The sequence below is a fragment of the Mchenga conophoros genome, linkage group LG1 (genome assembly GCF_057382185.1).
Source record: "Mchenga conophoros isolate Kocher_MC1m ecotype Shallow Benthic linkage group LG1, M_conophoros_male_GT1.1, whole genome shotgun sequence".
Taxonomy (NCBI): Eukaryota; Metazoa; Chordata; class Actinopteri; order Cichliformes; family Cichlidae; genus Mchenga; species Mchenga conophoros.
In genome coordinates this window covers 6,127,066-6,138,678 of record NC_140526.1, presented here as the reverse complement: position 1 = coordinate 6,138,678, position 11,613 = coordinate 6,127,066, and the positions used below count along the sequence as shown (strand labels likewise).

General features: G+C 39.2%; 2 long non-coding RNA genes across 5 annotated transcripts; one reads left to right on the top strand and one right to left on the bottom strand.

Annotated features, from left to right (window-relative positions):
• Positions 1 to 2,043: 2,043 nt before the first annotated feature.
• LOC146582805 (uncharacterized) lies at positions 2,044 to 5,596 on the bottom strand. The gene is made up of 4 exons (XR_014894409.1): positions 5,434 to 5,596; positions 5,068 to 5,147; positions 4,521 to 4,628; positions 2,044 to 2,523 (listed from the first exon to the last, which is right to left on the bottom strand). It is a non-coding gene; the product is annotated as an uncharacterized LOC146582805 (long non-coding RNA).
• A 292-nt stretch (positions 5,597 to 5,888) lies between these two features.
• LOC146582804 (uncharacterized) lies at positions 5,889 to 9,221 on the top strand. Of its 4 annotated transcripts, none has more exons than XR_014894404.1 (6): positions 5,889 to 6,036; positions 7,060 to 7,226; positions 7,687 to 7,832; positions 8,236 to 8,410; positions 8,553 to 8,719; positions 8,865 to 9,221. It is a non-coding gene; the product is annotated as an uncharacterized LOC146582804 (long non-coding RNA). The 4 variants fall into 4 exon arrangements; XR_014894408.1 differs by lacking the exon at positions 5,889 to 6,036 and adding an exon at positions 6,149 to 6,572 and having other exon boundaries at positions 7,687 to 7,819; XR_014894406.1 differs by lacking the exon at positions 5,889 to 6,036 and adding an exon at positions 6,152 to 6,611.
• Positions 9,222 to 11,613: the final 2,392 nt, after the last annotated feature.

Below are 11,613 nucleotides of genomic sequence, written 5' to 3'. Positions count from 1 at the left end.
TCTAGGTCCACCTCTTCCACCAGTAGGCCTTTCGCCTCTTCACACAGTCAAACACTGGCTTTCAGACACATATACAAGAAAGAGGCAGGCGGAGAATGCTGCTACTTGTATTCTTTTTGAGCCATGTTGAAGATTTTCGTGACAAAAGTGGTAAAGTTGGCGCCAGTTAAACAGCTGCCCTCCAAGGTAAATTTGATTCCGCCAACAGAAAGGCACAGAGTGTTTGTTTTCACCGAAGCACCTTGGCATGCAGCTGTCTGTTATTGAAATGTGCGTCTTTGTGACACAGAAACCTTGCACGTGCTTTGGTTTCACTACTCATTTTCATGCAGAACTGCATGCGTGTGATTTGCGGGAATATAATGTGTAGTTATCGGTCAGGAATGAAATAAGGGTAATCCTCTTCAACAAAAGGATCTACTTGAAGTCATCCTCTAACAACAGGGCCTCTCAGTCCCTGTCGACCCCTTTCCTTTAGTGTAACCTGGATACCAGACTGCTGTTTGTCTAACACTGCTCCTTTCCCATCAGGTCCTTACAGTTCCCTTCTGCATACCAGTAGCCTGGCCTTCTCAGGTTTATAGTACCTGTGTGCAATCTGGAATACCTGACCAGAGTTTCTGGTCATTCTTTATTCTTGAATTCAGATTTGCAGATACTGACCTGATTTTAGCAATAGAAAACTTACAAAAACACAAATTCTTCAAAAATAAAAATGTGCAAATTTGTGGGAGAAAATAACACAAAAATAATACAACTGAATACAACTTGTAGCTGGTACTAGTCGTGTTGAAGATGCAATGACTATTGTTCCTTATGTGTCTGTGGTTCAACGTGTATGTTATTCCGACACCTTTCTTTATGTGTGAAAGGGAGTTACTGATGGTTACTAAGTACTCATCAGCAGTTAAAATCCAGGATGAAAACTATGTGAGCATGCGCAATGATGAAAGAATAACAATGAGATGAGATTTACCTGTTGCTTTAGGTGGACCTGGACAGAGGCTATAGCCCAATTCAACCATGACTATAACTGATGACAATATTTCTTGTTCGGCTCTTGAGACCAAGCTAAAGATCTATTCTACAGCCTACAGCAAGAGGGATGTATGATGGTGAATTTGGGTCCTGTTGACTGTTGGGATTCCCTGGAGAGCCTGATTGGTGCTCTGTTGTCTGTCAAAGAATAATCAAATCAAATCAAATCAAATCACTTTTATTGTCACATCACATGTGCAGGCACACTGGCACAGCACATGCGAGTGAAATTCTTGTGTGCGAACCCCACAAGCAACAGAGATGTGCAAACACAACAACACAAACGAGCAAAATACAAGAATGGCCAACCTGAAACTAATAAATATACAGTGGGGCAAAAAAGTATTTAGTCAGCCACCGATTGTGCAAGTTCCCCCACTTAAAATCATGACAGAGGTCAGTAATTCGCACCAGAGGTACACTTCAACTGTGAGAGACAGAATGTGAAAAAAAATCCATGAATCCACATGGTAGGATTTGTAAAGAATTTATTCGTAAATTAGGGTGGAAAATAAGTATTTGGTCACCTCAAACAAGGAAAATCTCTGGCTCTCACAGACCTGTAACGTCTTCTGTAAGAAGCTTTTCTGTCCCCCACTCGTTACCTGTATGAATGGCACCTGTTTGAACTCATCATCTGTATAAAAGACACCTGTCCACAGCCTCAAACAGTCAGACTCCAAACTCCGCCATGGCCAAGACCAAAACCAAAGAGCTTGCTCTCGAGAAGATCTGCATGGAGGAATGGGCCAAAATACCAGCTACTGTGTGTGCAAACCTGGTAAAGACCTATAGTAAACGTTTGACCTCTGTTATTGCCAACAAAGGTTATGTTACAAAGTATTGAGTTGTATTTTTGTTATTGAACAAATACTTATTTTCCACCCTGATTTACGAATAAATTCTTTACAAATCCTACCATGTGGATTCATGGATTTTTTTTTCACATTCTGTCTCTCACAGTTGAAGTGTACCTCTGGTGCGAATTACTGACCTCTGTCATGATTTTAAGTGGGGGAACTTGCACAATCGGTGGCTGACTAAATACTTTTTTGCCCCACTGTATGTACAATATATAATAGTGTATGCATTTCTGGATGTGTATACTAAATATTTTCCTGTGTGTGTGTGTGTACACATTTTTACAAATTAAATAGTAAAAAATAGATAAATAAAAAAAATAATAATAATAATAATAATAAAATATATAGAATATACAGAGTTGAATATGTGCAAAACAAGTGGCATTTATATACAGTGTGGAGTGCATAATGTTGAAGTTCCAGTAGTGAAGCTGAGGTGTCTATGACGTGTTCAGCAGTCTGATGGCCTGGTGGAAGAAGCTGTCTCTCAGTCTGCTGGTACGGGACCGGATGCTGCAGAACCTCCTTCCTGATGGAAGCAGTCTGAACAGTTTATGGCTGGGGTAACTGGAGTCCTTGATGATCCTCCCCGCTTTCCTCAGGCACCGCTTCCTGTAGATGTCTTGGAGGGAAGCGAAGGGAAGAATACACATAGTATGATTGATTGACTGAAGTGAGCACACCTCTTTTCACACATGCCTAAAAAGTCTGTGGTACGTGTGTACCTGGAATAACATCAGCCATGTTTAATTTTATGTATTTGGCTGACTCACTCACTGTATGTCTGTCTTATATCACAGCAGTATATTTATTTCTTATCAGTTTGAAAACCTCAAGCTAAACCAATGACAGTGAGAGGAGAGTGTTAATGCAAACAGGCTGCGATATTATGATACTGTATGTCTGTCTTACATATCACAGTGAACATCACATCACACCCACATCTGTGGGTGAGATGATAAGCACGTGCAGCAGGTAGCTGTGCCCTGGATGTGCCATGTGCAACTAAACTGTTTCCCATGATCCCTCCTGCGAGCTGGCTGGAGGTACACCTGGTTCCAAGGTTGGTATGCCTGGCCAGGGCGCGCAAAACGGCTGCAGCGGCTATTTTTACACAGACACACTTCAAACGGACTCAGCCCGCCCCTCCAACACGAGCCTCTGCTTCACGCTGACCGTGTCTGAAGCCAGGCCCTGTCGATCTGCTGTCAACTGCCCCTGAGCAAATCAAAGCCTGAAACTGGTAGAATCTGGATTTTCTTTCTTCAAATTATCGTTCAACTGCTTTTTACTCTTTCTAAGATTTATCCTCCATCGGACTGAAGGAAAAACACATATTTTCTTTACTGCTGCATTCGCAGCAGCTGGTTGTTCTGACGCAGAGCAATTATTCAAGCATAATAACCCGGGACACAATAATATTTCACTTAGAGAGATTTCAGTATTTCTATCAACACCAAGCATAATGACATCAAATGCACGTCACTGGAAGGACTCAGTGTTGTAATGCATATAATATGGAGCCACTATCAGGGACAAACAGAGACTGCAGCGTGTTGTGCGCTCTGCTGAGAAGGTGATTGGCTGCAGACTCCCATCTCTGCAGGACCTGTACACCTCCAGGACATTGCGGCGTGCAGCCCGGATCTCAGCTGACCCTTCTCACCCTGGACACAGTCTGTTTGACCTGCTCCCCTCAGGCAGGAGGCTCCGGTCCATTCGCACCAGAACCTCTCGCCATAAGAACAGTTTCTTCCCCTCTGCTGTTGGACACATGAACAATAACCACATGACTGTCCCCGCCACTAACACATGACCCTACGCTGTGTCACTTCATCATTTCATGTTTGGCACTGATCACCACCTGCACTCATGTATATATCTTTCTACGTAGCACTCATAATTCTTATTCTCATGTATATCTCATGCACATATCTTTCTTTCTACATAGCACTTTAATTCTTATTGTCTGCACTGAAGCACCGCAGCAATTTCCTAATGTTGTAAACCTCAACATCTGGCAATAAACCCATTCTGATTCTGATTCTGATTCTGATTATGAGTCATTACCTTTGGGCAACAGTGCCCTCTTATCTATACTAGATACATACATACATACATATACACAGCCAGACTACATTATGCATCCCATAATTGACTGCGGTGGGATGTGTAATTTGTTTATTTTGGCGTAATGATCCCAGCTGTTATAATGATAATGAGAAAATGCTCTCCAAATATAATCACCCTAATGACAGGACATTATGTTTATGTCCTGTCATTAGGGTGAATAGGGATAACAGGACAGAATATGAACGAAGAACACATTGTCAGAATAACATATGTTCAATTTTAACCTCATTAAGTCATCTATATATTCAAGCCCTTTGTTTTCTGCATGCCATTGTTGGGTCGTCTGTTCATTCTGCCCTATCTAGCCTGGTTCTATTATTTTGACCTTAGCCTTAGTTTTCGTCTTTGCCTGTTTTCCACAGTTATAGTTATAGGTCTTAGTACCTCTTAGTGTTTTGTTTCGTAGTGTTTTTGACAGTTTGCTTTGGTTTCTTGGGTTTCCCTGCCGTCATCTCAATAAAGGATCACTTTTCTGTTTAAACTTACTACTCCTCGTCATCATCTGCTTTGGGTCCTGTTTCCACATCGGGTGTGCACCCCGCCGTGACAGACAGCTTCATCTAGTTCCAAGGCCAGGTCTGTTGAGCTTCATTTCTTTCAATACAGAGGTGAGAGTTATGTTATGTTATGTTATATTTCCCACATTGTAAATCTGTAATGCAGTCAGCATGTCTCTCCAGTTGTAATAAATTTATGCCCTAATTGTGGATAAACTGCCATAATTGAGAAAATCTTGGGGGACGCTGCTTAAATGTGAAATAGATATACAAGCATGGGACAAAAATCCTGCTCCTTCCATCTAAAATCTATGTTTGTAACCGATTTAAAGAACTACAGTACGAAATTTTTTCACAATGTGCACTGTTAACCTTTGCTGTATTTTTCCACAGTAAAATACCACAAAATGCCCAGTAACTTACCTGAAAACATTTCTACAGTTAATTATTGCTTTGCATTATGGGTATATTAAGGTTATTTACATTTACTTACTGTATTTTTTTTTAAACAAAATTGCGATAGTAGTTATACCTACCGTTAACACATTAGCAGCTACTGTATTATGTGTGTTCGGCCCTCCCTGTACGTTCCAGTTTGGCAGATAGATAAACAGTTCTTCAAAAGGAGAGACATAAGAAAAACATATTAAAACATACATCTGGAACATAATATATTTCTCACATTACAAAATACAGACTGAAGACTTAGCAACTTGAACTATAGCTGGTATAACCAAGACAAATAAATGAAAACATGTTAACTCCAAATCCCGCTAGCTTGATGCTAACACACAATGAATTAGCATCGGCAATGCAGCTAACATGCCGGCTTCAAATATGAGAGTCAACAACCCATTTTACATCACATGCTTAACATGAACACAGAATATAATCGTACTTACAAGTGTAACCCCTGGTCAGCTTCTCTTTCCAGCGCTGTGTGAATAAAACTCTCTGGATGAGGATTTAAAAAAATATGTTTTAAACTCATGCTCTGTGAGAGCGGACGGAGAGGACTTACCACAGCAAAAGCTGCTCCTAACGATAGGCAGGGGGGTAGCCCGTTTACCAGTAGCAGACTTCCGCTGCGGATTTTCAAAATAAAAGTTCCAAAATAAACCCATGGTTGCGATCCCAAGTTTAACAGGAATTTAACAACAACAAAACCATATTACAACAAAACCATATTCATTCTTTTACATCGTTACACAAGCATATATTTCTCATGCTCCAGTACAGCCAACTTCAGAGCTAATATTTTGTGTGCTGGTATCAACTTGGCCAGACAACACACACTGAATGCATGCTGGCCCCGCCTACCCACCTACCTCTACCAACCACCACTCCATATCCTGACTGACATGACCTGTGATCCAGTGATTGACAGGAGAGGAAAGGCCAACTTCGTTAACTCTTCACTCTTACGATATTCTCGAGAGGACAAAAGATTTTGCACCTGTTATTGTTGGACCTCTGTGTGGAAACTGCAAACGGGACATCATAAGGTAATGCAAAGGACTCTCCTACCCTAACATATTCGTTTTATTAATTCTTAAGAGCATGTATAGTTTGTGTGTGTGTGGGAGGGCTTAAAATCGGTGTTAGCTTGGTCGAAATAGCACATTAGCTGAATTATTCTGGAAAAAATAGGTTGTGTGTGTTTTTTTTCTTTTCTTATTTGAATATATATTTAGATATATATTTTACACGGGGAGGGGCGAGGAACACAGGCGCAACGACAGTCTTTGTCTTTTTTTTCCCCGCCGAGTGTGGTGCATTGTCCTCCTGCGCTTCTGTTCTATGACTGTCAAGTCAAACCGAGTAGGAGGTGAAGCCCTGAGGGAAAACGTAAACGTGACAGACTGGAGGGCGGAACTAATCTTGTGTCTGGGTTTCTGTCGGGAAGAAAAAGAAAGGCGAACTGGGAAGCAATAGGAAGGTGCCACTTTCGGGAAAAGCCCAGTATAATTCCTTCAATAAGTTGTCGCCAACATGAATATTGTGTGGAACTGAAGTATCTACAAAGCCAGGGAGGTAGCCGGTAAGGGAATGGTTGCTGACTATGGTAAAAGACTTTGAAGTGAGTTGCTAAAGAATCGCGGCTGCCGCTAGCATGTAGCATTAGCACTGTGTCGTGAGTTGGTCGCCTGTTTACGAGCGTGCCGCTCGTAAACATTGTTTATTGTTGGTCTGCATATGGAAGACTGTTAATGCTTGCATATGGTTAAGAGAAGCTGGTTATAAATACTATTGTTACTGCTCAAGTTCTAATGCAGATTGATTATTTAATTTAGCACTTTAATAGAAAGCAGTATTTCTCAAGGTGTATGTACAATTGTTAGTGAATTACGTAATTTGAGCATTTAAAAATACTCAAGCAAATATTGTACTACAAAGCTTATGCACTGCATTGATGTGTTTAAAAAAAAAGGAAAAAAAAGAAAATGTGTTTGGGATTGTTTACAATATTTGCAGATGTGTGATAACAAACATAATTTGTATTTGGGTTTTTTGGTTTGTATTTAAAGGGTTTTCACCTATGGCTGACTGTGGCCGAAAAGAAGATTAAAGAAAAGGAAAAACAAAAGATCTGCCTGGTCATTGAGTGAAACCCAGTTAAACACCTGTGGTAGATGCATCAATCCCTTTCAAGCGGGGAAGCTGCACAAACTTAGAGAGTTTGACTAAGCAGCAGGTAAAAATACACATTTAATGAGAATAAAGAAAGACAACTTCTTTTTTGGAAATTTAGAGACTGCTAAAACAATCTTATCCAGTTTTGAGCTTGCTCATGTAGGTTAGCCTGCTTTATTTAATTTTGTGTGAGCTGCAGTACACAACATTAAAAAGTTAATGTGACATTAGGTTGGTGGCGCGAGGAACTCCAACCTAAGTTTAATATTTATTAATTTTTTAAGTGGGAAGGGGAGTATGGTTTTTTTTTTCCTTTAATACAACGTCTTCCAGGGTCTTTTTCATAGGAAAACCATGTAACGTCTGTGTTAGGTTGGTCAAAAGAGCAATTAGTTGAATTATTCTCGAAAAGATGGGTTGTGTGTTTTTTTTCTTTTATTTACTTATGTAAATATATTTTTCAAGGGTTAAATAAATGCAACGTTAAATTAACAATTGTCTCTCTGTCTTTTCCCGCCCAGTGTGGTACATTGCTGTCCTCCTGCCCTTGCTGGCTGCGCTGACAGTGTGATGTAGCCTCAGTGTTTGTGTTTAAAGGCTTTTTCCACCAAGATGTCTGTTGAGAGAGAGATGACCTTACCCATCACACCAAGGGTAATAGCGCTCGGTAAATAAATAGTTTCCTCTTGTAATATTTTTGTAAAAAATCTATGTAATTATTGTGGTATTTGTACCCACAACAACTTACTTAACAGGGGTTTGTCTGTTTTATATTGTATAAAAATAGAATACACAGAGTTTGCTGCTGTTTCTCTTATTATACACAATGACCAACAGGAAAAAAAAACAGCCTAACATTTCAGCACAGGCCAAAATGCCAAAACATTAGGCAGTTTTTTCCTGTAATTGATCATAATTTTCATGACATAATAAATAATAAGAGAAACAGCAGCAAACCGTGTGGATTCTATTTTTTTTTTACAGTGTGAGGCCTGCTATCCAGCATTCTTGTGGAAACCTTATTTGTAAGGGTGAGCACATTGTCTTATTGGACTCTTGTCTGTTTTTAGGGAATAATTTCATGTCTGCAAGCCGCTGGATGATCAGTTTGGAGGGCAAGGTATTTTATGAGCCTGAGCAGATGCATGACTTTACCAGCACCCTTGCTGTCTTCTTTGCGTCATACTACGTTTTCAACCTTGAGTATCAGGAGTCAGCGTCCATCACACTGGAGATGATACAGAGGTAAATACTTTACACCATTAAAGCTTACACCATTTAAGAATGAAATATATGTGATAGCTTGACTACAGTTGCAGAAACATATAGGTTTGCTGTAATGTATGTTTTAATTTTGAAATTAAAGCAGCCCTTTTTCCGTTAAAAGGTTCTTTTGTGAGGATCAATCCAGACATGGGAACAAAATGCCCTGCAAAACTTGGTACAAGCTGCAAGACAGGTCGTGTCGTAAAGAGGAAGGTTACAAGCATCAGCCCTCAGATCACCACCTTCCTCCAGCGGCTCTCTGAGTTTGAATGGAGGACTTCCAACTAGGTAAGAAGAGATGATAATATCTTTTACATAGCTGATAATTATATACATACTGTACACTCCATACAACAGTATGAATGATCTCAGACAGATGTGAACAAGTGAATAACCTGAGCAAACATGAATATTGATGATGTGTCTTTGACAGGTGGTGATAAAGACTACGCTGAACCCGACCATCCTGGTAACGGAAATCTAAATCCCATGTCACATTCTATTTCCTGGGACCCACTGATAATTATTATATTTTGTAAATGATTTTTGTTTTACAATTGTAATAGTTTATTTAATGTTCATGCTGGTGGGTTTGTCCTGTTTTTAGTGGAATGAAAAACTGTTTTCCTTAAAAAAATCAGACACAGAAAGGTGAAGGACTGTGTAGTTTTCATGTACGCTTCTATTTATTTTGGTTATTGACATTGTTTTTATTCAGTTGAAAAATGTTTTTCTTGTTAAAAAAATATCAACAAAAAATATCAACAATAAATGTTGGTTTAATTCACTATTCTGAGACTACTTTATTGAATTATATTGTTTTTTGTAAATCAGAATCAGAATACTTTATTGATCCCTGGGGGAAATTATTTTTTGTTACAGTGCTCCATTTTAAACCAACATTAAGACAAGACAGACAATACGTTAACTAAGAATAGTACAATATATATATATATATATATATATATATATATATATATATATATATATATACATATACACATACATACATAAGTCACTTATAAATAATGATTTGGAAAAGAAACATGTGTAGTTGTAGCAGCAAACAGTGTGTTAAGTGGATGCGTTGTACAGGGAGATGGCCACAGGCAGGAATGATTTCCTGTGTCGTTCAGTGGTGCTTTTCGGTAATCTCAGTCTCTCACTGAACGAGCTCCTGTGACTGACCAACATGTTATGGAGTGGGTGGGAGGTGTTATCCAACATTGTCTTTATCTTGGACAGCATCCGCCTCTCCGACACCACCTTGAGGGAGTCCAGCTCCATCCCCACAACATTGCTGGCCTTACGGATCAGTTTATTAAGTCTGTTGGCATCTGCGACCCTCAGCCTGCTCCCCCCAGCATGCAACAGCATAGAGGATCGCACTGGCCACCACAGACTCATAGAAAATCCTCAGCATTTTCTGGCAGATGTTGAAGGACCTCAGTCGCCTCAAAAAATAGAGACGACTCTGGCCCTTCCTGTAAAGTGCTGTGGTGTTTTTAGCCCAGTCCAGTTTATTGTCAATGTGTACTCCAATGTATTTATAGTCCTCCACAATGTCAACACTGACCCCCTGGATTGAAACAGGGGTCAAGTGTTTCCTGGTCTTCCTGAAGTCCACGATCAGTTCCTTGGTCTTTGCCACGTTGAGCTGCAGATGATTCTGCTCACACCACGTGACAAAGGAGTCGACCACAGCCCGGTACTCTGTCTCATCATCCCTGCTGATGCATCCAACCACCGCAGAGTCATCAGAAAACTGAAGATGGCAGGTCTCTGTGCAGTGGCTGAAGTCTGTGGTGTAGAGGGTGAAGAGGAAGGGGGAGAGGACAGTCCCCTGTGGTGCCCCCTGTGTTGCTGATCACCTTGTCAGACACACACTGTGGGAGACGTACATATTGTTCTTAATGGATGGTCGTCAGAATTTACACCCTTTTATGGTCCTCGGGACCCAAAATGGTCCCCATGCAAAAGGTGATATAGCAATGGATTTTATGAATTTTTTTTCACATCAGATCTTTTAAACAACTTTAGACCTATCCACTGATATAAAGTTTTTCATAATTTTTTTAATAATTTTTAGGTTTTTATGGCTTTATTGTCATAAAAACCCCTGTTTTTTTGGGGGTAAAAAATCATAATATGCAATATTTTTAAAAAATGAGTTGCAAATGGAACTACTTGGCATGAGGTTATTAGAGCCTTGGATAGGTAAAAAATTCATAACAGAATTGATTTGGATACTTTATTATTTTTGGAGCAATAAGAGTTTTTCAAATTTACACCCTTTTATGGTCCTCGGGACCCAAAATGGTCCCCATCCAAAAGGTGATATAGCAATGGATTTTATGAATTTTTTTTCATTTTTTTTCACATCAGATCTTTTAAACAACTTCAGACCTATCCACTGATATAAAGTTTTTCATAATTTTCTTTATATTTTTTAGGTTTTTATGGCTTTATTGTCATAAAGACCCCTGTTTATTTTTTATTTATTTTTTTTTTTGGGGGGGAAACCCGTAATATATATTATAAATATATTCTCAATCACATTCACACCACTCTCTTATATCAGTTCCACTACATCGAGACTATTTTATGGTGGTCAGCTGTTTTATTGTCATGCATTTTGCATAATAAGATAACCATGTCCTGCATTCAAAACCACTGAAAATGTCTATGGTGGTGCTGTACCTAATATTGTGCTCATTGGATCCAAAACATATTTTTCCTTTATTTTGAAGCCTGAGGCTTAGATCCATTAGGTATTCACGAGAAAAAAATTATCACATGTCAGGATTACAGTATATCGAAAATATGTGATTATAATGGGAGTCAATGGGACCCAAAATGGTACGAGGACCACAGATGGTAACACTTATGTGAATCTCCTTTACTATACACAACACCATAGAGGGGATCAATGAATTTTAAAAATAATGCTAAAATGCACATCCTAGCCAAGTTTCATGCAACTAGTCTTTAAAATGACTGATATATTGAGAATCAAAAATCCAAGGGGACCCAAAAGGGTCCCTTTTTTGACTATGACCATCTGAGGGTTTTAAATGTTCTTATATCGAATATGAATGTTAATATTATTTCATATGCTGTAAAAACACAATTACAGTCTAAACAAATTATACTGTACACAATTACAGTGTTATACCATAAAC